The 22,108-nt window shown below is 47.9% G+C and overlaps 1 long non-coding RNA gene across 4 annotated transcripts in view; it reads right to left on the reverse strand.

The window, feature by feature from the left end:
* LOC149444993 (uncharacterized) overlaps positions 1–18,597 on the reverse strand; it is a 33,030-nt gene extending 14,433 nt beyond the window's left edge. The window contains exons 1-5 of one of the 4 annotated variants that reach the window (XR_016306483.1): positions 17,936–18,597; positions 9,321–9,444; positions 7,970–8,111; positions 6,324–6,423; positions 5,783–5,943 (exon numbers count right to left, since the gene is read on the reverse strand). This is a non-coding gene — a long non-coding RNA (uncharacterized LOC149444993). Of the gene's footprint in view, positions 1–5,782; positions 5,944–6,323; positions 6,424–7,969; positions 8,112–9,320; positions 10,390–17,935 lie in introns of those variants that run through there. The other 3 variants (XR_016306485.1, XR_016306484.1, XR_016306482.1) reach the window with 3 other exon arrangements.
* Between the last annotated feature and the right edge of the window lie 3,511 nt (positions 18,598–22,108).

Raw genomic sequence — 22,108 nt, forward strand, 5'->3', positions numbered from 1 at the left:
GTCCGGATGGTGGATAAGCAGCCCCAAACATGTTCCAAAGACATTCAAGCTGTCCTGCAGGCTCAGGGAGCATCAGTGTCAGCGCGAACTATCCGTCGACATTTAAATGAAATGAAACGCTATGGCAGGAGACCCAGGAGGACCCCACTGCTGACACAGAGACATAAAAAAGCAAGACTACAGTTTGCCAAAATGTACTTGAGTAAGCCAAAAGCCTTCTGGGAAAACGTCTTGTGGACAGATGAGACCAAGATAGAGCTTTTCGGTAAAGCACATCATTCTACTGTTTACCGAAAACGGAATGAGGCCTACAAAGAACAAAACACAGTACCTACGGTAAAATATGGTGGAGGTTCAATGATGTTTTGGGGTTGTTTTGCTGCCTCTGGCACTGGGTGCCTTGACTGTGTGCAAGGCATCATGAAATCTGAGGATTACCAAAGGATTTTGGGTCGCACTGTAGGGCCCAGTGTCAGAAAGCTGGGTTTGCGTCCAAGATCCTGGGTCTTCCAGCAGGACAATGACCCCAAACATACGTCAAAAAGCACTCAGAAATGGATGGCAAAGAAGCGCTGGAGAGTTCTGAAGTGGCCAGCAATGAGCCCAGATCTAAATCCCATTGAACACCTGTGGAGAGATCTTAAAATTGCTGTTGGGAAAAGGTGTCCTTCCAATAAGAGAGACCTGGAGCTGTTTGCAAAGGAAGAGTGGTCCAAAATTCCGGGTGAGAGGTGTCAGAAGCTTATTGATGGTTATAGGAAGCGACTGATTTCAGTTATGTTTTCCAAAGGGTGTGCAACCAAATATTAAGTTAAGGGTGCCAATACTTTTGTCCAGCCCATTTTTGGGGTTTTGTGTGACATTATGTCATATTTGCTTTTCTGCCTCTGTTTTATATTTGTTCCAATACATACAAAGGGAATAAACATGTGTATAGCAAAACATGTGTTAATGCAATACCTTTTTTGTGTGAAATACTTGATTTTCAGGAAAAATATCAAGGGTGCCAACAATTTCGGCCATGACTGTATATGTCACATGATATTATCACAAAGATCTATGAAACTTAAAATTTCAGTAAAAAATCCACTTAATTTAATTTCAGGGCACAAAACGCAATAAATTATCAGATTTTCTTGTAAAATATAAAAGATGAGATTGCATCGAGTAAACAGATATCCAACATGTCAAACCTTAAATTTGAATGCACGCGTGAAAAAGGTCCCAAACTTCAGTTCCCTATATTTTCTATAGGTGACGCTTTTAAAGCTCCTTATAGGTCATCAGTTTAGCGTTACATAGGAGGACTGGTACTAGAATTATCGCTCTCATTCTGGTGTGCACGGCGATATAGAACATGTGTATCGCACTTGACGTTTTGATGTGTAGGCGCCCCAGCGCATGCTTTTACATTTGTGTGTGCGTACATATGTGGGGGTGAGGGGCATTATATGCTAGGGTGTAACTTACATTTTTAAGAAATACATTTTTTTTTTTTTTGTTAAATCACATAGGGGACAAAAAGTCCCCTATGTGATGATTTTGGGTGACAGATTCTCTATTTTGAGACATCCAGGATCTAAAAGACCCTGCATGCCTCCCCTGTGCTCCACCAAGATCAATAACACAAGCATCATTCCCTCCCCTCATGCCAGGGTACTAGGTGTAATCCTAGACTCCCATCTGTCCTTTCAGCCCCAAGTCCAGTCACTGTCCAAATCTTGTAGACTTCACCTCCACAACATCCCCAAGATACGCCCGTTCCTAACCTCAGAAACCACTAAGCAACTTATCCACTCCCTTGTTATATCTGGCCTTGACTATTGTAACTCCCTCCTCATTGGCCTACCTCATCACAGGCTATCCCCTCTTCAGTCTATCATGAATGCTGCTGCCAGACTCATCCACCTTACTAACGTTCTGTATCTGTCACCCCTCTCTGCCAATCCCTCCACTGGCTTAACGTTGCCCAACGGATAAAATTCAAAACATTAACAATAATGTATAAAGCCATTTATAACTCTGCCTCAAATGACATCACCAATCTTGTCTCTAAATATCACCCAAACCGTACTCCCTGCTCCTCACAAGACCTCCTACTCTCTAGCTCCCTTGTCTCCTCCTCCCATGCTCGTCTCCAGGACTTCTCCAGAGCTTCCCCATCCTCTGGAACTCTCTACCCCAATTTATCAGACTATCGCCTACTCTGCAAACCTATCTCTTCAGGGAAGCCTATCCTTCCCTCAACTAATACTGGAATCTTCTACTCTTCCAACCAGTTCATCCCCCAAAGTTACTACCTTTTGTACCACTAGCCCCTCCCTCCTAGATTGTAAGCTCCAAGGATAAGGCCCTCCTATCCCTCTTGTATTGAACTGTATTGTTGCTGTATTGTCTCCCGTTATATTGTAAAGTGCTGAGCAAACTGTTGGCACTATATAAATCCTGTATAATAATAATAATCACATTCTTTCCTGGCAGGGCCGGATTTAGTTTGTCTGGTCTGGGGGTGCAGTAAAAAAAAAAAAAAAAAAAAGTTGGGGGCATAATGTTTACACACATTTTATCCAATCCTCTCTTAGCTCCCTACAACTCCATGTGGCTGTATTATGCCAGCGTTTTTCAATCTTCAGATCCAGCTGAGGAAAGCTGGGATTGAACAGAAAATAAGTCCAGCAGTGCATGTAGCACACCATTGCAATTGGTTGTCACGGTCAGGTTGTGCCTAGCAGTGGAAATGGCTTAAAGCAGGATGAAAAGAACCTGAGCCTAGTCCCAGTATACAGTACACTGTACACATATGGCACAGTCCTTGTACCCACAAAATGCTTCTAATTTATATGCCACAAGTGACAGTCTCACAGTAAGAACATAAACCTCAGGGCAAAGGAGTTAAAAAGAACCCATCCTTTACATTTGCTTTTCTGCACCCAAAAAGGTATTGTTTTGCCTCACTGAGCATATCTTAAAGAACTTCATAACAGGTTGCCGACCAGCCACAGTACATATACTTTTTTTCTTTTGTTTAGAAAAAATTAGTCTTAGCCTTGCATTAATTTTACTAAAGCTCTTATTATTAGCGTTCGTATTAAAACTACAAAAATGACCACGGAGTGTGTAATTGTGGGAGAGTCTGCGCCTACACTGGGTACAATACTATCACTGAATTCTCTGAACACAGCGCACTAAGCTTTGCAGCAGCTGTAAAACAGTCCTGCTGCCACCCTGTTCTCCACAGAGGGGGAAGTTAAGGATATATACAGTATCTCACAGAAGTGAGTACACCCCTCACATTTCTGTAAATATTTGATTCTATCTTTTCATGTGACAACACTGAAGAAATGACACTTTTCTACAATGTGACGTAGTGAGTGTACAGCTTGTATAACATGTAAATCTGCTGTCCCTTCAGAATAACTCAACACACTGCCATTAATGTCTAAACCGCTGGCAACAAAAGTGAGTCCACCCCTAAATGACAAGGTCCAAATTGGGCCCAAAGTGTCAATACTTTGTGTGGACACCATTATTATCAAGCACTGCCTTAACCCTCTTGGGTATGGAGTTCACCAGAGCTTCACAGGTTGCCACTGGAGTCCTCTTCCACTCCTCCATGACGACATCACAAAGCTGGTGGATGTTAGAGATCTTGCGTTCCTCCACCTTCCGTTTGAGGATGCCCCACAGATGCTCAATAGGGTTTAGGTCTGGAGACATGCTTGGCCAGTCCATCACCTTTACCCTCAGCTTCTTTAGCAAGGCAGTGGTCATCTTGGAGCGGTGTTTGGGGTCGGTATGTTGGAATACTGCCCTGCGGCCCAGACTCCAAAGGGAAGGGATCATGCTCTGCTTCAGTATATCACAGTACATGTTGGCATTCATGGTTCCCTCAATGAACTGTAGCTCCCCAGTACCGGCAGCACTCATGCAGCCCCAGACCATGACATTCCCACCACCATGCTTGACTGTAGGCAAGACACACTTGTCTTTGTACTCCTCACCTGGTTGCCTCCACACACGCTTGACACCACCTGAACCAAATCAGTTGATCTTGTTGTCATCAGACCACAGGACGTGGTTCCAATAATCCATGTCCTTAGTCTGCTTGTCTTCAGCAAACTGTTTGCAGACTTTCTTGTGCATCATCTTTAGAAGAGGCTTTCTTCTGGGACGACAGCCATGCAGACCAATTTGATGCAGTGTGTGGCGTATGGTCTGAGCACTGACTGGCTGACCCCCTTCCCATTCAACCTCTGCAGCAATGCTGGCAGCACTCATACATCTATTTCTCAAAGACAACATCTTGATATGACGCTGAGCACGTGCACTCAACCTCTTTGGTTGACCATGGCGAGGCCTGTTCGGAGTGGAATCTGTCCTGTTAAACCGCTGTATGGTCTTGGCCACCGTGCTGCAGCTCAGGTTCAGGGTCTTGGCAATCTTCTTATAGCCTAGACAATTGTTTGATAAAAAATTCCTCCTGCGCTGTAATGGACCCCAAACCCTACCTATCAGCTGCTTACACTCAAACTGATACCCAACCAGTGCAGAATAAATATTAAACAATAGTGCAGCGCTAATAAACTGAATCACTATAAATATTGCTACATGGGCTAAAAATGCCAAACACACCTACATGTGAAATAATGATATTGAAAACATGGAAAAAAAATTAAAAAATGAAAACATATGAAATGTGAAAAATATGACACATCTTAAAGTGACCAAATCATCTTAGTGCCCCACACAAGTGCCAGCAAATAATATTGGAATAAAGATAACAAACATAAATCACGTGATAGTGCCACTTCAAATCTCATAAATGTACAAACGCAGAAATATATAAGTCCAATATGAATAATTCAGTGATGCAACATACACATACACACGCAGCTGGAGTGGAAAAGTGTGTTGGCACTTACACGATTGAGCACCAATTGCACATTGCATGTGTATGTTGCATCACTGAATTATTCATATTGGACTTATATATTTATGCGTTTGTACATTTATGAGATTTGAAGTGGCACTATCACGTGATTTATGTTTGTAATCTTCTTATAGCCTAGGCCATCTTTATGTGGAGCAACAATTCTTTTTTTCAGATCCTCAGAGTTCTTTGCCATGAGGTGCCATGTTGAACTTCCAGTGACCAGTATGAGAGAGTGGGAGCGATAACACCAAATGTAACACACCTGCTCCCCTTTCACACCTGAGACCTTGTAACACTAATGAGTCACATGACACTGGGGAGTGAAAATGGCTAATTGGACCTTGTCACTTAGGGGTGGACTCACTTTTGTTGCCAGCGATTTAGACATTAATGGCTGTGTGTTGAGTTATTTTGAGTGGACAGTACATTTACATGTTATACAAGCTGTACACTGACTACGTCACATTGTAGCAAAGTGTCATTTCTGCAGTGTTGTCACATGAAAAGATAGAATAAAATATTTACAAAAATGTGAGGGGTGTACTCACTTCTGGGAGATACTGTATTTGCCAACTAATTCAAGACCAAGAAAAATACAAGTGCCGCAGGACCAAAACAGCAGGGACGTTTACCGACATGAATAGAAGGACCTTCCACCAATGCGTTTTTTCTAATATACCTGCTCTATGTGCAGCACATTGGGGTGTATGGATTATGAATGGCACACCCTTACATTGTACAGCAGACCGCAATGCACTGCACTACAACCAACATATACCATTTTATTGTGGGTATTGAGCCTAAAACACTTTTTCCCCGCTCACACTCCCACTCAGAACAGTACGGCACCTATAGGACTGATGAGGTCACAGCTCCTCATGTTCCTCTGGTTGGGGAATCCCAGCGGGCTGCTGACAGGAGGCCGGAGTGTAGAATTCCATGAGGTATTCACAACGACTTGGCTCCGACGTGGACATGATGACTGTTTCTTTACCACAGAACAATTTCACCTGCAGAAGGGAGAAAAATGACGGCATTTGCATGTCTTAGTCTGATCAAACACCTCATCACGATTGCTACGGTGCAACATACAGGGGGAAACACGCCTCCTCACACGTTCCCAAAGATTCCGAGTACAATCCTTCCACGTGGCTGTATGTGTACAGATGCACTTTTATGGAGACTACAAAACTGCTATGTAGCTGTATTTATAAAGTGACTGCAATGCTGTTACATAGCTGTGCAGAGTAGGCATAAGATATATGGTGTATGTGACCTTCTAGGTGTCTCGTTATCCTGTAATGAAGCCATACCCTGCACTTTGGTCACAGCAGGCAATGCCCCGCAATCCAACATGTTATTCCCATCGGTCATCCCTAGTGACACTCACCAATGTGGACCGGTTGGGACCCTGCCAACAGCCTGTGCCCTGGTCGTACTTCATGGCACTACATCTGTCATTTTCTGGTCCGGCCCAGGTGTTCCAAATGCTGTGAATATGAAGTCATAACAAAAAAAGAAAAATCACATTTACTAGAAGGTGCTCAGGAGCCTATTTGCCCATTTCCTGTGAGTCCGGTTCACACCAATGCACTGAATGAAATGTTATTTTGTGAAATTTTATTAAAGGACAAGTTCACCTTTTGTAACGTTACGTGTTATACCCGTATTCAAGGTGTAACATGTAACAAGTTACTTTTGCAGCAGCAACAAGGCCCCCCCCAATCCTCATTGTGTCAGCATGCTGCTGATCTTCTCCCCACACCCACCATTTTAAATAAACACGGCCTTGCGGCGCTCCGTCCACCCAGCCGTGTCATCCATTCACAGAATTTTGTGAACGGGAAAACTACAAGTACCAAGCTTTTGCAGCTGACGGCTTATAGTCCTCAACCACGGCACTGTTGAGTGCTCTAGGTAGTTCACTGCTCCTCCCAGTACGTGGTGATAGCAACACTGACATTCTGCAGGAGCCTAATATTGCACCCAGGTTGCACAAAAAAAATAAATAAAAAAAAAACATTTTTACCTTCAAAAACTTTCCTTTCTTTTCTTTTTTTTTTACAAAGAGCAGCTTATCCTTTGAAGTAAAACAAGTAAACGGTGTGATGCAAAATGTCGATGGTGTGAATGGATCCTACAAAGAGTGGGCTTGTGGATAGGAATTGTGTTCCAACACAATTGTGTTTTTTTTTTTACTTTAGGTACTTTCACATTTGTTTCTTACTCAAAACATGCATACAAATATCAATGCCATTGGACTCCATTGTTTTCACTTTTGTATAGAAGGCTTACTGCTGGCAGGTTTGGGGCATCCTCACAGTAGTAAAAATCATCATTTCTGAGCTTACAGAACCAGAAATAAACAAGTACTAACACGCATAAAATGACAACAAATGAAGAACATTTCCTTAAAGCACAGGAGAAAAGCTGCAGATTTGTGGCAACTACTGCACCGAAACACATTAAAACTCCAGCAGGTAAAAAAAAATAAACACCCCTAATAAGGCACCTTTCAAACCGTTTGGCTCCGATCAGCAGGGTATCTGCTCACAGATCGCAGTGGACTTTCCTCTGTGTGAAAGGAGCCTTAGCATTACTATTTTTGTGACCTGCAGGAGTAATAATGTTTCAGTGTGTGACCGGTCACATCCGTGCCCTTACAGTTTCTGTGGACACAGGCAGACCCGTCAGCTCTATGGGTGGCCAGGTGTAAATGGGCTCTCCTGTACCTCCCATCCAGTCAACAAAAATGAAAAATTACGCATTTCTTTTCTGTTTTTTTGCTTTCTGGACCTGGATGGCGGTAGGTGGATGTAAAGAGACACAAGCCCAATTACATCTGCCTGTCCATAGGGCTCCATGGACCTTCCAACCAGGTCTGCCTGAAAAACTGACAAGTGGACCTGATTGGAATGCTGGTGTGAAAGTAGCCTAACAATTACATCAGCACTTGCCCTATAATAGATCATACTCATCTGCAGCTTAGACCAAATTAGGGCTCATTCACAAAGAGAAAAAAACACAGTTATTTACCTGTTAACTATTTCCAGGAATCTTCCAGGACAGCTTCACATGAGAGATAGGCTCCTCCTACCAGGAAACACCTGATCCACTTTTTCCTAATAAATAGCCTCTCCACCCCTGAGATCCTCAGTGTAATAATATAACCGAAGGTCTAGGATAAAACACAAATATAACAGTAGGAATATCATATATCTAGTCCATTGTATGACAGAACACCAGCTTATAACTAGAAAAGCTACAATTTCTGGGGAAATTGTGTGAAGTGTTCTTGCCTCCACCAGTAGTCTATAACTGGAGTGGGCGGTGTAACTGGGTGGAGTGGGTTCCTATGGCAACTCACTCTACAGCAAGGCCAGAGAAGAGCGGTTAAAAAACTGCTCCAACTTGCTCACTTCACTGGCGGTTGGCCTCTTCAAAAGATTGTAGTTTAAAAATGATAAATCTGAAGAGCTTTATATTGTGAGAATCACAAGACCCAGCCCTACATTTTGTTGCATAGTATGTCTCTGAAATATTAAAAATGAAGGCACAGTCGCAGTTTAGAAATTGCCCTTCAAATTTGAGGTGGCTAGAGTGCAGTTTCAATGAATGTCAATGGGCGGCGTGAGTTGCAAACAAATGGTCATATTGTGAAGACTATCAGGACTATGGCCTAGCCGTGGACATTTTTAGTGGCAGCAGGGATAGCTGAACGTTTTGATATAAGATTTGTGTAGGTGGGCTTGAAAATGAGGGAGTGATGGCAGTTTACAAATCATGTCCTGATTTTTCAGCTCACACTCTAGCTTTTGTCAGCTCCCACTCTAGTTTTCAACATTCCGCCATTCATTCCTATGGGACCAATTTCACCACAAAAACGCTGATATTTCGTGAACCATTCGGCGAAACGTTCCACAAAGTAATAGCACACCAATCGGGAACAATCCGCACGTTTCGGTATATTACTGTCTATGTAGTGTAAAAACTGCGGGAGGAGTTAGGGTGGTAAATTTGGCAATAATAATAGGAATATATATGTGAGATAACAGTAAGTGGTTGCCATGCAAGAACACTTAATGACAGGATTCTCCCAATTAAGCCTTCCTAAATGTAACCCATTGGAATTATGCACCACAATCCTTTTGCAGCGGTTTAACACTGACACTGGTATTTCCCCACCCCCCACCGATAACTGGCCCTACAGCCACTGATTATTTTCAGCCAAGAGTAAAATGGAAGTTGATTCTAATCCAAGAATCTGTCATTCAATAACATTTTGTTGGGGTGGTTACTGCACTTGCTACTGAGTCACAGAACAAACCCAAAACACTTGCAGTCAGGACACCGGTACGCCACGATCCAAACACATCAACAAACTTACCTTGAACACATCCTAGTTGTGGTCCAGCGTGAACAGCACCAGCAAGTCAGACGTTCCCTTGGACAGATTCTTGGGGACGAGAATTGCTCCAGAGAACTTTCTCTTTACAGTCATTCAGTTTGCACTTTGACAACAAAAATAAACATATCAGTTATTTGGAAGAGCATCAACCCCAGCACTGCCCACATATTCTACCATGGACAGGAATACAATCAGTTTGATTTGTAATTCTGAACACTTGACTTCTTATGAGCAGCTCTCATATTTCCGTTGTCTTTAGGGTGCATTTATTTTACATTACAATTTAAAGGAGGATTGAAGTCTACACTCAGAAACCTGCAAGTTTAACCACCTATCTACCGGGCACTTATACCCCCTTTGTGCCCCGGCCAATTTTCAGCGCTGTCTCACATTGAATGACAATTGCACAGTCATGCAACATTGTACACATATGACATTTTTATAATATTTTTCACACACAGAGATTTTTTTTTGTGGTATTTAATCGCAGTTGGGTGTTTTATTTTTGGCACTATAAACAAAAGAAGAGCAACATATGCAGCAATGATGGGCACTGATAGGCGGCGCTGATGGGCGACACGGACAACCAGCCCTGACTGCCGAAGCTGAATGGGTGGCATTGATGGACGGTACTGATGGGGGCCCTGCTGGGTGGTACTGAAGGGCACTGATCATCAGTGCCCTGATGATCATTGCCGATCTCCTCTGTGACAGCTGCCAGTTATCGGCAGTACTTTCTGCACGCTGTGACAGTGTGAGGAAAATGCTGCCGATAACAGACAACTGTATTTACACAGTGAACTGTTGTGTCATTGGACGCAGCTGATCATGTGGGAAAAGGCTGCTGTGATTGGCCTTTTACCTCATCATGTGATCAGCTGTCTCCGTAGGACACAGCGATCACGGAGATCGCCGGGTGCGTGCCCCTGATGGTGCGCGGGGGGCACATTCTGGGAGGACGTCATAAGACACCCTCCCAGAATTAGGTAACCGCGCTGTAGCCGTCATTTGGCTATATCACGGTTACCAAGTGGTAAAAGGATAAGCTCACCTTTTGTAAAAAAAAAATAAAAAATTAAAAATGCACGTTTTTTTTTTTTGCAGCCAACAAAAATGTGCATTTACTATTTTTGTACATTACATTCTGTAAAGTATTGCACCTGTGATCAGCAGATTGTGGGTGCAATGCCCGGATCCTGCAGACCCACAATAAGCTGTCTGCCCGTACTCCCATATGTCAGAAAGTTCCTACACTGCAGGAAGAATCAATGAACTACAAGAGTGCTCATCAGTGTCCTCGCAGCTCATTGAGAACTACAACCTGTCAGCCACAATGGCTGACAATACTTGTAGTCCGTTCATTCAAGGAAACTGAATGAATGACGTGGACATGTGGGTGGAGCCCTGAAGGGCCACACTGTTTTTAAATTGTGACAGCGGGTGAGGGAAGAAGCCCACTGTCATGGAGAGGAGCGCTGGTGGCGGGAGGTTGGGGAATAGGAGCATGGTAAGTGTTACACCCCAAATATGGGTGACATGCTCCGAAAGGTGCTTAGATCCTTTCATTTCTACATTGTTTTTGTTCAACCAGAGTGGCTCCAGGCAGAAAAGTACAACCTGAAGATGAACTGCTGAAAAACAATCTGGAATACATAGAACAGAGACATTTTACCTGCCAAAAGATTCTTTATTTCTGTCTGTCCAGTTCTGAGAATTTCAAAGCTCTGTCACACTGCACAGCTCTGTCTAGCAGGGCAGTAGACCTGATTTTAATCTGCTGCAGTAACTTACAGTTCTTGCTCCTCCCTCAGTCTGAATGGATAGTGAAAGAAGCAGTAGACTGATGAGCTCACACCCGTCACTCTGCTCTCTCCTCCTAACCGCATGCCCCTTACACGAGTATTGCAGCAGAACTGATTCACTTCTTGTGCTGCGGCTTCTCTCTGGTCAAATCTGAACTCTGCTGTACAGGGATTTTAAGAGTCAAATATCAAGTCAAAGTGTAGGCACTTGCATCATTCAATGTAATAATTATATATAAGCAGTAGACGAGCACATAAATGCTGCATTCTAGTCCATGGGGCGTCATTTTAAATGACTCATTCAGGGCAGAGAAATATTTTTTAAAAATGTGAGAGCCCATAAAGCTGCCCGTACATTTCACCTCCCACAAACCTATATGGATCAGGCCATATGAGCAGAGATGCAGTATGGATCCTTTTTATGCAGGATCTTTCAGCTAGCAAGATCCTGTAAAAATGTCGGCAGCCGTCAAAGGACAAGTTCACCTTTCGTAACGTTACACCCAAACTCAGGGTGTAAAATGTAATATGTTGTTATGATCAGACTGGGCCCTGTGGGGGATCTTCTCCCCTCTCGCTGTCAAATTTTTAAAACCGTGGCCGTGTAGGGCTCCGCCCACACAGTCACCTGTGGATGAGAGACTACAAGTCCCAAGAGCCTTAGCGGCTGTCAGCTTTAGTCCTCAATAAACTACTACTGTGCTGTGAAGTGCCGTGGTAGTTCATTCATTTTTCCTGTCAGTATATCTGTTGGCTCGTACATCCCTTTACGTGTAAGAAGATATACTAACAGATCTGCAGGAGACCCGCATGGCGCTGGCACAATGGTCTACGGGCTCCTGCAGACAGAAATAAGAAATGCACATTTATTTTACCTGCAAAAAAAAAAAAAGTGCAATAATTATTGTTTTTTAAAAGGTGAACTCATCCTTTAAAGGATACAGTCACCTTTTGTAACGTTACACCCATATTCAGGGTTACAATCACACCAGCCCCTGCACCCCCCCCCCCCCCATCACCGTTGTATCTGCTAATGGGGGATCTTCTCCCCCCTGCTAGCTGTCAAAATGTAAAATAAAAACTGCTATGCGGGGCTCCGGCAGCGTCACTCATTCACAGTATTCTGTGAATGGGAAAACTACAAGTCCCAGCAGCCTTTCCAGTTGTCAGTTTGTGGTTTTCAACCAACTATCACGCCAGTCCACAGCACCATGGTAGTTCATTGAGCCTTCCTGTCAGTAAGTATCTGCTTGCCCATACGGGATGTACAAGCAAGCAGATTCTGGCTGTGGTGGGAGCACAGCCTGCCTGTCCTCCAATGGGCAAGATTTATTTTTAATAGTAATGGCGGCGATCAGCAACTTATAGCATGACTGCGGCGGGCATTCTGACACTGGGGGGAACTGACTTGATGTCACTGACATCCCCAGTGACACCAATACACTGATCAGTGCTAATAAAAAGCGCTGACACTGTACTAATGGCACTGGTCAGGAAGGGGTTAGCATGTGGGGCGATCAAAGGGTTAACTGTGTGCTGTGTAAGCCATGCAAAGCATTGTGCAGTAGCTGACAGGGGAGAGCACTGTATTGTTTACATACAGTTCTCTCCCTCCGTCAGTAATGCTCCTCAATCACCGGGACCCGGTGACTGACAGCTAAGGCTGCGAATAGCTGTACGGGTAGGGGCGTGCACGGCTCAGAAATGCAAAATGACGTATATATACAGGTGATTTTGCGCACCCCTGCCGCCCTGTAGCAGTATATCTTCTATAGGGCGGCAGGAAAGCGGTTCACTGAAAGTACAAATACGAGGTAACCTGATAAGACTTCTTTTCTGATCTTCTGGAGTTTAATGGACACTAGCTAGATCAAAGCTGAGCACATAAATCTTGAAGATCTGAACTTCAGCTTCCCTTCAGTCTTACACAGTTGTACAGACTTCTCTGCTCTACTGACATGGCATGATTTCACTGCACACTGAGCTTCTCACAGTGTGCATCACAAGTCAGAGCCCACCTTATTTCCTTGCTGGAGGACGTCAAGCATCTATTCTTTCCTCCCCGGCCTTCCTGTCCCTGGTCCACCCTTTTCATTCATTGGATTTCACTTTCAATCATGAAGATTCGGCATCACATGTGTGCATTACCTGGAGTGATTTGTGTGCCAACCAAGCCTGCCGAGAGTGCCACTGCTGAGAGACGGACATCCAACCATCAAAGCATTTTGATTTTTGCACAAATCGTCCTAAGAGTCAGCCCACTGCTTGTATCAGAACTGAGGACCTATGAGAGGAGTACTGAGGCAGGGTGCTGTGATCATTTCAGAAGGCCAGCATCCCACTAGCACCTCTCACCAGCCATTGCATAGGGAAGCACAGAGACCCAGTGATGTCTAAACAAGCTATATAGTGAAAACAGAAAGTTTCCTTTTAAAACTCATCAGCATGTTGATGGGGATGGAAAGACTTCAGCTTCAAAGGAAACCCTGAGGAACATATCGAGGTGACCCTTTCTTCTGAGAATTGTAGTACCCGCCATGATACTTTGGATCATCCTTCACAAGTACAGAGATGAGGAATTCTAACAGTTTTCTGACATTCACAGCATGCTTGTTCCAGGCATTGAAGCCAAACTACCAGGCACATAGCATTTTCAGAAGACCAACAATGGCCACAAAAGCAGACCCATACTTCTCATGACAGGTAGACTTTGAAGGAAACGAATGCATGAAACAATATGGAGATCATTATGGAACACTCTGAAAATGCTATTTGCCTGGCTGTCTCTAGAATCCATACTTTGAAACACCAACTTGAAGCCAGCATGCAGGTTAGAAAGCAGGGATGCACCGATACCATTTTCTGATCGGCCAGTACCGATACTTTCGGTCAAGTACTCGCCGATACCGATTGCCGATACTTTGTGGTGCGATGTGCGTCAATACAAAATGTATGAACACAAATTGCACCACAAAGACCAGCATGCAATGTGAACAGGAATGCAATTTCTGTCCAAAACAAATGCGGTTTCCCCACTGGACAGGAGCGGTGAAGGGAGTTTTCCCGCAGCGGAGAGTGGGCATGTGGGGATGTATACCATGGTGGCAGATACTCCATATTCTCAGCGGTAGGAGAGGAGACAAAGACGCCGACATCTGAAATCCCTGCCGATTTCTCTCCTCACCTTGCAGCAATGACAGTTCAGGCTAGAGGACTATTGATGTCACATGGACGGTGCTGACCAATCAGATGCCACAGGGATGTTGGATTCCTATCTCCTGACGCCCGGGACATGTAGTTCCGGGCGCTGGGCAGGTAGTTTCATTCTACCTTTAGGTCTGCTGCGGGCAAGCAGCAGGGCTCACCTGTCAGGTGAGGCAATAGGTGGCAGCGCTGCTGTTGACTGCGTTGCACAGTGCCAGCCTCTCCGCACCCCCGTCGTGTGCTCTCCCCGTTGGGTAGAGGGGAGGGAGAAGAGCGGACGAGTCCCCTCCCCTTCTTGTGCTGACTCGGAAGTGACGTTATGATGTCACTTCCGGGTCCCCGTTGAGAGATTGTAGAGCAATCCCCATAGGAACAGAGGGGAGACATCCAGAGTCTTTTAGACCTTGGATGTCTCGAAGAGAACCTGTCACCAAAAATCATCACATAGGGGAAGTTGTCCCCGTGATTAAAAAAAAACTTTTTTTTTACAATTATAAACAATGAAAGTTACACCCAAGCACATGCCATCCCCCCAAAAAGGCCGGCACCCCCACACATACAAAAACGTACAAAACGTAAAAGCACACGCTGGGACGCCTACGCATCAAACCGTCGATTGCGATACGTTACATATCGCCGCGCACGCCAGAATGAGAGCGATAATTCTAGCACCAGACCTCCTCCGTAATACTAAACTGGTGACCTATAAAGGAGCTTTAAAAGTGTCACCTATAGAAAATACAGGGTACTGAAGCTCCTCGCCATTTCACAAGTGCGCACAAATTTAAGGATGACAAGTTGGATATCTATTTATTCGCTGCAACCTCGGCTTTTAGATTTTACAGAAAATAGGGTCATTTATTGCTTTTTTTGTGCCCTAAAATTAACATACTTGTATTTTTTACTGAAATTTTGCGATAATATGGGACATAAAAAATTGGAACTACCACTATTTTATTCTCTAGGGTCTCTGCTTTCAGGAAATATATATTTGGGTGTTATGCCATCTTCAGGCTTAAAATGATTTTTTAAATGTGTGCAAAAATGGCAAAAACGTCTCTGGCAGCCAAAGGGATAAAGTATAAGCCCTGACCCACCCATTCCTGACGAGCAGCCAATCGGTGCTCAGTACACTGCAAGGTCTCTCTCCTCCTTGCTAGTCCCCGGGTGCAGTGCTGGAGAGAGGGGGGGGGGAGGGGGAGGAGATAAACAGCGCAATGTTAAAAATATGACACGTTTAAGTCGCCATAAAGTCTCTTTTGCTTTTAAAACAAGTAGATTGTCATGAGGGACAAGTAGATTGGGGCCCCGATTTAGTCCCTGGACACGTCGTTTATCAAACATTTCCACCCCCCTGTGCCATCTCGCCCGTACTGTCATCGCTGCAAGGAGAGGAGAGAAAGCCGCTTCACAGGTCTGCAGATTTGAAATCCCCACAACTATCTATTCTCTCCTTGCAGCGATGACAGTCCGGGCAAGGCGGCTTCTGATTGGTCAGCACCGTCCATGTGTCCATAACAGGAAGTGAGAGGAAATCCATGCAAACTGGACCCCCCAGATCACCAGAACTAGTGTCCCCATCGGAAGATTTCCCCTCTATCACTTTTCTGGGGACAACCCAAAATGTGGGATCGTCTTTCCCATTCACTTTGGATGATGATGGTAAACAGGACAAACAGAGAGGGGGGATCTCCCCAACAATGGGGGCACAGACAGCAATAAACACTGACAGGGGCTCCAATCATCTCCACTCCATCCAAATCTAAACATGACTTTCCTTTACTTATTTCATTTCTTTTAATATTTAGATTTGTTTTCAGTATTCCTCAGTGATTGTATGACACGGATCTCTTTATGAAGAGTGGGGGAGGGGCGGGGAAGTGATATTTGGGGGATTATAGCTCTGTATTCATTTCCTTTATGAATGGCTGATATGGGGGGGGGGGGGGGGGTCTGGCACAGCTGCTGGGGGGATTATTGGGGGGGTTTCTGCACAATGCTGGGGTACTATAGAATGAATACATGGAGAGAAATGAGATGTATTCTGTGCAGGCATGGGGGGGGGGGGGGGGCAGAAACACTGGAGGGGGGGATGGGGGAAGTTGTAGTAACACTGGGGGGGCAGAAATACTGGGGTGGAGGACAGATACACTGGGGGGATGGGGGCAGTTGTGGTAACACTGGGGGGGGATGGGGGAAGTTGTGGTAACATGGGGGGGCAGAAACACTGGGGTGGAGGACAGATACACTGGGGGGATGGGGGCAGTTGTGGTATCACTGGGGGGGGATGGGGGAAGTTGTGGTAACATGGGGGGGCAGATACACTGGGGGGATGGGGGCAGTTGTAGGAACACTGGGGGGGGGATGGGGGAAGTTGTGGTAACATGGGGGGGCAGATACACTGGGGGGATGGGGGCAGTTGTGGTAACACTGAAGGGGGAGGGAAGTTGTGGTAACATGGGGGGGGGCAGATACACTGGGGGGATGGGGACAGTTGTAGGAACACTGGGGGGGGATGGGGGAAGTTGTGGTAACATGGGGGGCAGATACACTGGGGAGAATGGGGGAAGTTGTTGTAACATGGGGGGGGGGGGCAGAAAAACTGGGGGGGGGGAATGGGGGAAGTTGTTGTAACACAGGGGGGGGGGGGGCAGAAACACTGGCGGGATGGGGGAAATTGTTGAAACACGGAGGGAGCAGAAAGACTGGGGGGGGGGGGATGGGGGAAGTTGTTGTAACACGGGGGGGGCAGAAACACTGGGGGGGGGGATGGAAGAAGTTGTTGTAACACGGGGGGGGGGAAGAAACACTGGCAGGATGGGGGAAATTGTTGAAACACGGAGGGAGCAGAAAGACTAGGGGGGGATGGGGGAAGTTGTTGTAACACGGGGGGGGGGGCAGAAACACTGGGGGGGGAATGGGGAAAGTTGTTGTAACACGGGGGGGGGCAGAAACACTGGGGTGGAGGGAAGAAACACTGGGAGGAAGGGGGATGTGGGTAGTTGTTGTAATGGGGGGGGGCGGGAACACTGTCGGGGATGTGGACAGTTGTGGTAACACGGGGGGGGGGGGGGGGGGGAGGATGGGGGCAGTTGTAACACTAGGGGGGGCAGAAACACGGGGGGATGGGGGCAGTTGTAACACTGGGGAGGAGTGCAAAAACACTGGGGGGGGGGCATTGGGGAAGTTGTGGTAAAACGGGGGGGGGGCAGAAAGACTCGGGGAGAAGGTGGGGGCGCTTGTAGAAACACTGGGGGGGCAGAAACAGTGTGGGGGGAAATTGTAATACGGGGGGGCACAGAAAAACTGGGTGGGGGGCCATTGGGGAAGTTGTGGTAAAACAGAGGGGCAGAAAGACTGGGGGAAGGTGGGGGCAGTTGTGGTAACACTGAGGGGGGGCAGAAACACTGGGGGGGGCAGGTTTGGTAAAACTGGGGGGGGGGCAGTTGAGGTTACACTGGGGGGGTCGAAGCTCCAGGTATGTCCCCCCCCCATCATTTATTTGTCTCTCAATAGATAAAATCCCCCCCACATCATCCAGCACTCCCTCAGCCTCTTCCTCCTCCCCACCCCCGGCCTTCTCCTCACCTGGGCTCCCCCGGTCTCCATCTTGCCCACCCCGGACCCCGTTTCTCTCAGCTCCCGTCTGTCTCCTCCATCCCTCCTCGGGCTCCTATTACTCTCTGTGACATCAAAAGATGGCTGCCGAAGGAAAGCCATGTCTATAACGTTTAATGGAGCTGATTGGGAAGGGAGACACCTATGGCGGGGAGCGGTATTACCGCCATGGAACACATACAGGCACAGTGACATCTGGAGGCAGAATTTAGGAAAACCCACTAAAGTCACCACAACACTGATTCATTCTATGGGAAAATCAATAAAATAGCAGATTTAGTTTGGTTTTCAGTAAAAATATGTAGGCCCGAAAAGTGACGCTGTGATTGGCAGAGTGATTAGCTCCACCTCCAGGCTCTGATTGGCAGAGTGATTAGCTCCGCCTCCAGGCTGCCTCTGACCTCACTTCCTTTCTGGTTGTTGAGCGATACAGATCGTCAGAGCGGTTCTCCTGCAACTGACTGCGATCATTAGCATTTCTATTGCTGATATCATTATATTATTCTTTAGTAGTGGGAAATATTTATATTTTTAGCCACTTTGAGGTCATCCAGCACCATCACGATGCCACGACCTTCACGACGCCCATCCCGTGGAAGGTCTTCACATCAGGTGAACGGAGGGTCTCCGATCGCCCATCGGACGAGGTCCAGGGTCCAAAGTCATCGGAGACGGGAGGAGGCCTCCACCCACCGCAGCCGTTCACCAAGAGAGCGAGCCCGGGCCCCTGAGCACCCTCCACCACCGGCCATGGAACAGCGCGCCGGGGCCCCTGAGCACCCCCCAGCCATGGAGCAGCGCGCCGAGGAGGAGGTAATTCTCTGTCCCATCTGTTTGGCAGGTTATGAAGATGGAGAGGACACGACCATCCTGGCCTGCGCTCACGAGTTCCACACCAGCTGTATCCACCGATGGCTTGAAGAGAGTGCCACCTGTCCAATCTGCAGGACTGCTATTCCCAACCAGCAGGACGACCAGCCACTCCTCCCTGAGGACATACAGGAAGTCATGATTGAAGACATCCAGTTTGGATATGAAATAGATGAAAATGGTGATGTAGACTTGCATGTCATTGTATTCCTCAGGGTGCAGGTAATGTAAATGGGAACTGTTACTGTGTACAGTGTATATATTTTTAAATTCTTTATATATTATTTTTAATATTTATATTATATATGTTACATGTTTATCTGTTTTAGCCTTTAAGTAGTTATTGTATTAATGCTTTGAGAAAAAAACAAAAAAAAAAACAAAAAAAATTTAAAAACCAAAAAAAAAAAAAATTTTATTATTATATATTTTTAGATGTTTTATGATTATAGTAATGTTAACTAATGCTTTGCAACGATGGGGCGCAATTCCCCCCCCCACTGACACCAACGATGGGGCGATATTCCCCCCCCACTGACACCAACGATGGGGCGCAATTCCCCCCCCGCTGACACCAACGATGGGGCGCAATTCCCCCCCCGCTGACACCAACGATGGGGCGCAATTCCCCCCCCGCTGACACCAACGATGGGGCGCAATTCCCCCCCCGCTGACACCAACGATGGGGCGCAATTCCCCCCCCCGCTGACACCAACGATGGGGCGCAATTCCCCCCCCGCTGACACCAACGATGGGGCGCAATTCCCCCCCCCCCGCTGACACCAACGATGGGGCGCAATTCCCCCCCCGCTGACACCAACGATGGGGCGCAATTCCCCCCCCCGCTGACACCAACGATGGGGCGCAATTCCCCCCCCGCTGACACCAACGATGGGGCGCAATTCCCCCCCCGCTGACACCAACGATGGGGCGCAATTCCCCCCCCGCTGACACCAACGATGGGGCGCAATTCCCCCCCCGCTGACACCAACGATGGGGCGCAATTCCCCCCCCGCTGACACCAACGATGGGGCGCAATTCCCCCCCCGCTGACACCAACGATGGGGCGCAATTCCCCCCCCGCTGACACCAACGATGGGGCGCAATTCCCCCCCCGCTGACACCAACGATGGGGCGCAATTCCCCCCCCGCTGACACCAACGATGGGGCGCAATTCCCCCCCCGCTGACACCAACGATGGGGCGCAATTCCCCCCCCGCTGACACCAACGATGGGGCGCAATTCCCCCCCCGCTGACACCAACGATGGGGCGCAATTCCCCCCCCGCTGACACCAACGATGGGGCGCAATTCCCCCCCCGCTGACACCAACGATGGGGCGCAATTCCCCCCCCGCTGACACCAACGATGGGGCGCAATTCCCCCCCCGCTGACACCAACGATGGGGCGCAATTCCCCCCCCGCTGACACCAACGATGGGGCGCAATTCCCCCCCCGCTGACACCAACGATGGGGCGCAATTCCCCCCCCGCTGACACCAACGATGGGGCGCAATTCCCCCCCCGCTGACACCAACGATGGGGCGCAATTCCCCCCCCGCTGACACCAACGATGGGGCGCAATTCCCCCCCCGCTGACACCAACGATGGGGCGCAATTCCCCCCCCGCTGACACCAACGATGGGGCAATATTCCTCCCCACTGACACCAACGATGGGGCAATATTCCTCCCCACTGACACCAAAGATGAGAAACTATTCCTCCCCACTGACACCAACGATGGGGAAACGATGGGGCACTAATCCTCCCCACTGGCACCAACGATGGGGCACTAATCCTCCCCACTGGCACCAACGATGGGGCACTAATCCTCCCCACTGGCACCAACGATGGGGCACTAATCCTCCCCACTGGCACCAACGATGGGGCACTAATCCTCCCCACTGGCACCAACGATGGGGCACTAATCCTCCCCACTGGCACCAACGATGGGGCACTAATCCTCCCCACTGGCACCAACGATGGGGCACTAATCCTCCCCACTGGCACCAACGATGGGGCACTAATCCCCCCCACTGGCACCAACGATGGGGCACTAATCCTCCCCACTGGCACCAACGATGGGGCACTAATCCTCCCCACTGGCACCAACGATGGGGCACTAATCCTCCCCACTGGCACCAACGATGGGGCACTAATCCTCCCCACTGACACCAACGAAGGGGCACTAATCCTCCCCACTGACACCAACGAAGGGGCACTAATCCTCCCCACTGACACCAACGAAGGGGCACTAATCCTCCCCACTGACACCAACGAAGGGGCACTAATCCTCCCCACTGACACCAACGAAGGGGCACTAATCCTCCCCACTGACACCAACGAAGGGGCACTAATCCTCCCCACTGACACCAACGAAGGGGCACTAATCCTCCCCACTGACACCAACGAAGGGGCACTAATCCTCCCCACTGACACCAACGAAGGGGCACTAATCCTCCCCACTGACACCAACGAAGGGGCACTATTCCTTCGACTGACACCAACGATGGGGCAATATTCCTCCCCACTGACACCAAAGATGAGAAACTATTCCTCCCCACTGACACCAACGATGGGGAAACGATGGGGCACTATTCCTCCCCACTGGCACCAACGATGGGGCACTAATCCTCCCCACTGGCACCAACGATGGGGCACTAATCCTCCCCACTGGCACCAACGATGGGGCACTAATCCTCCCCACTGGCACCAACGATGGGGCACTAATCCTCCCCACTGGCACCAACGATGGGGCACTAATCCTCCCCACTGGCACCAACGATGGGGCACTAATCCTCCCCACTGGCACCAACGATGGGGCACTAATCCTTCGACTGACACCAACGAAGGGGCACTAATCCTTCGACTGACACCAACGATGGGGCAATATTCCTCCCCCTGACACCAACGATGGGGCAATATTCCTCCCCACTGACACCAAAGATGAGAAACTATTCCTCCCCACTGACACCAACGATGGGGAAACGATGGGGCACTAATCCTCCCCACTGGCACCAACGATGGGGCACTAATCCTCCCCACTGGCACCAACGATGGGGCACCAATCCTCCCCACTGGCACCAACGATGGGGCACCGTTCCTCCCCACTGGCACCAACGATGGGGCACCGTTCCTCCCCACTGGCACCAACGATGGGGCACCGTTCCTCCCCCTGACACCAACGATGGGGCACCGTTCCTCCCCCTGACACCAACGATGGGGCACCGTTCCTCCCCGCTGACACCAACGATGGGGCACCGTTCCTCCCCGCT

Source organism: Staurois parvus, unplaced genomic scaffold (genome assembly GCF_062004578.1).
Source record: "Staurois parvus isolate SC_StPar_1 unplaced genomic scaffold, SC_StPar_1.0 ptg000753l, whole genome shotgun sequence".
Classification (NCBI taxonomy): Eukaryota; Metazoa; Chordata; class Amphibia; order Anura; family Ranidae; genus Staurois; species Staurois parvus.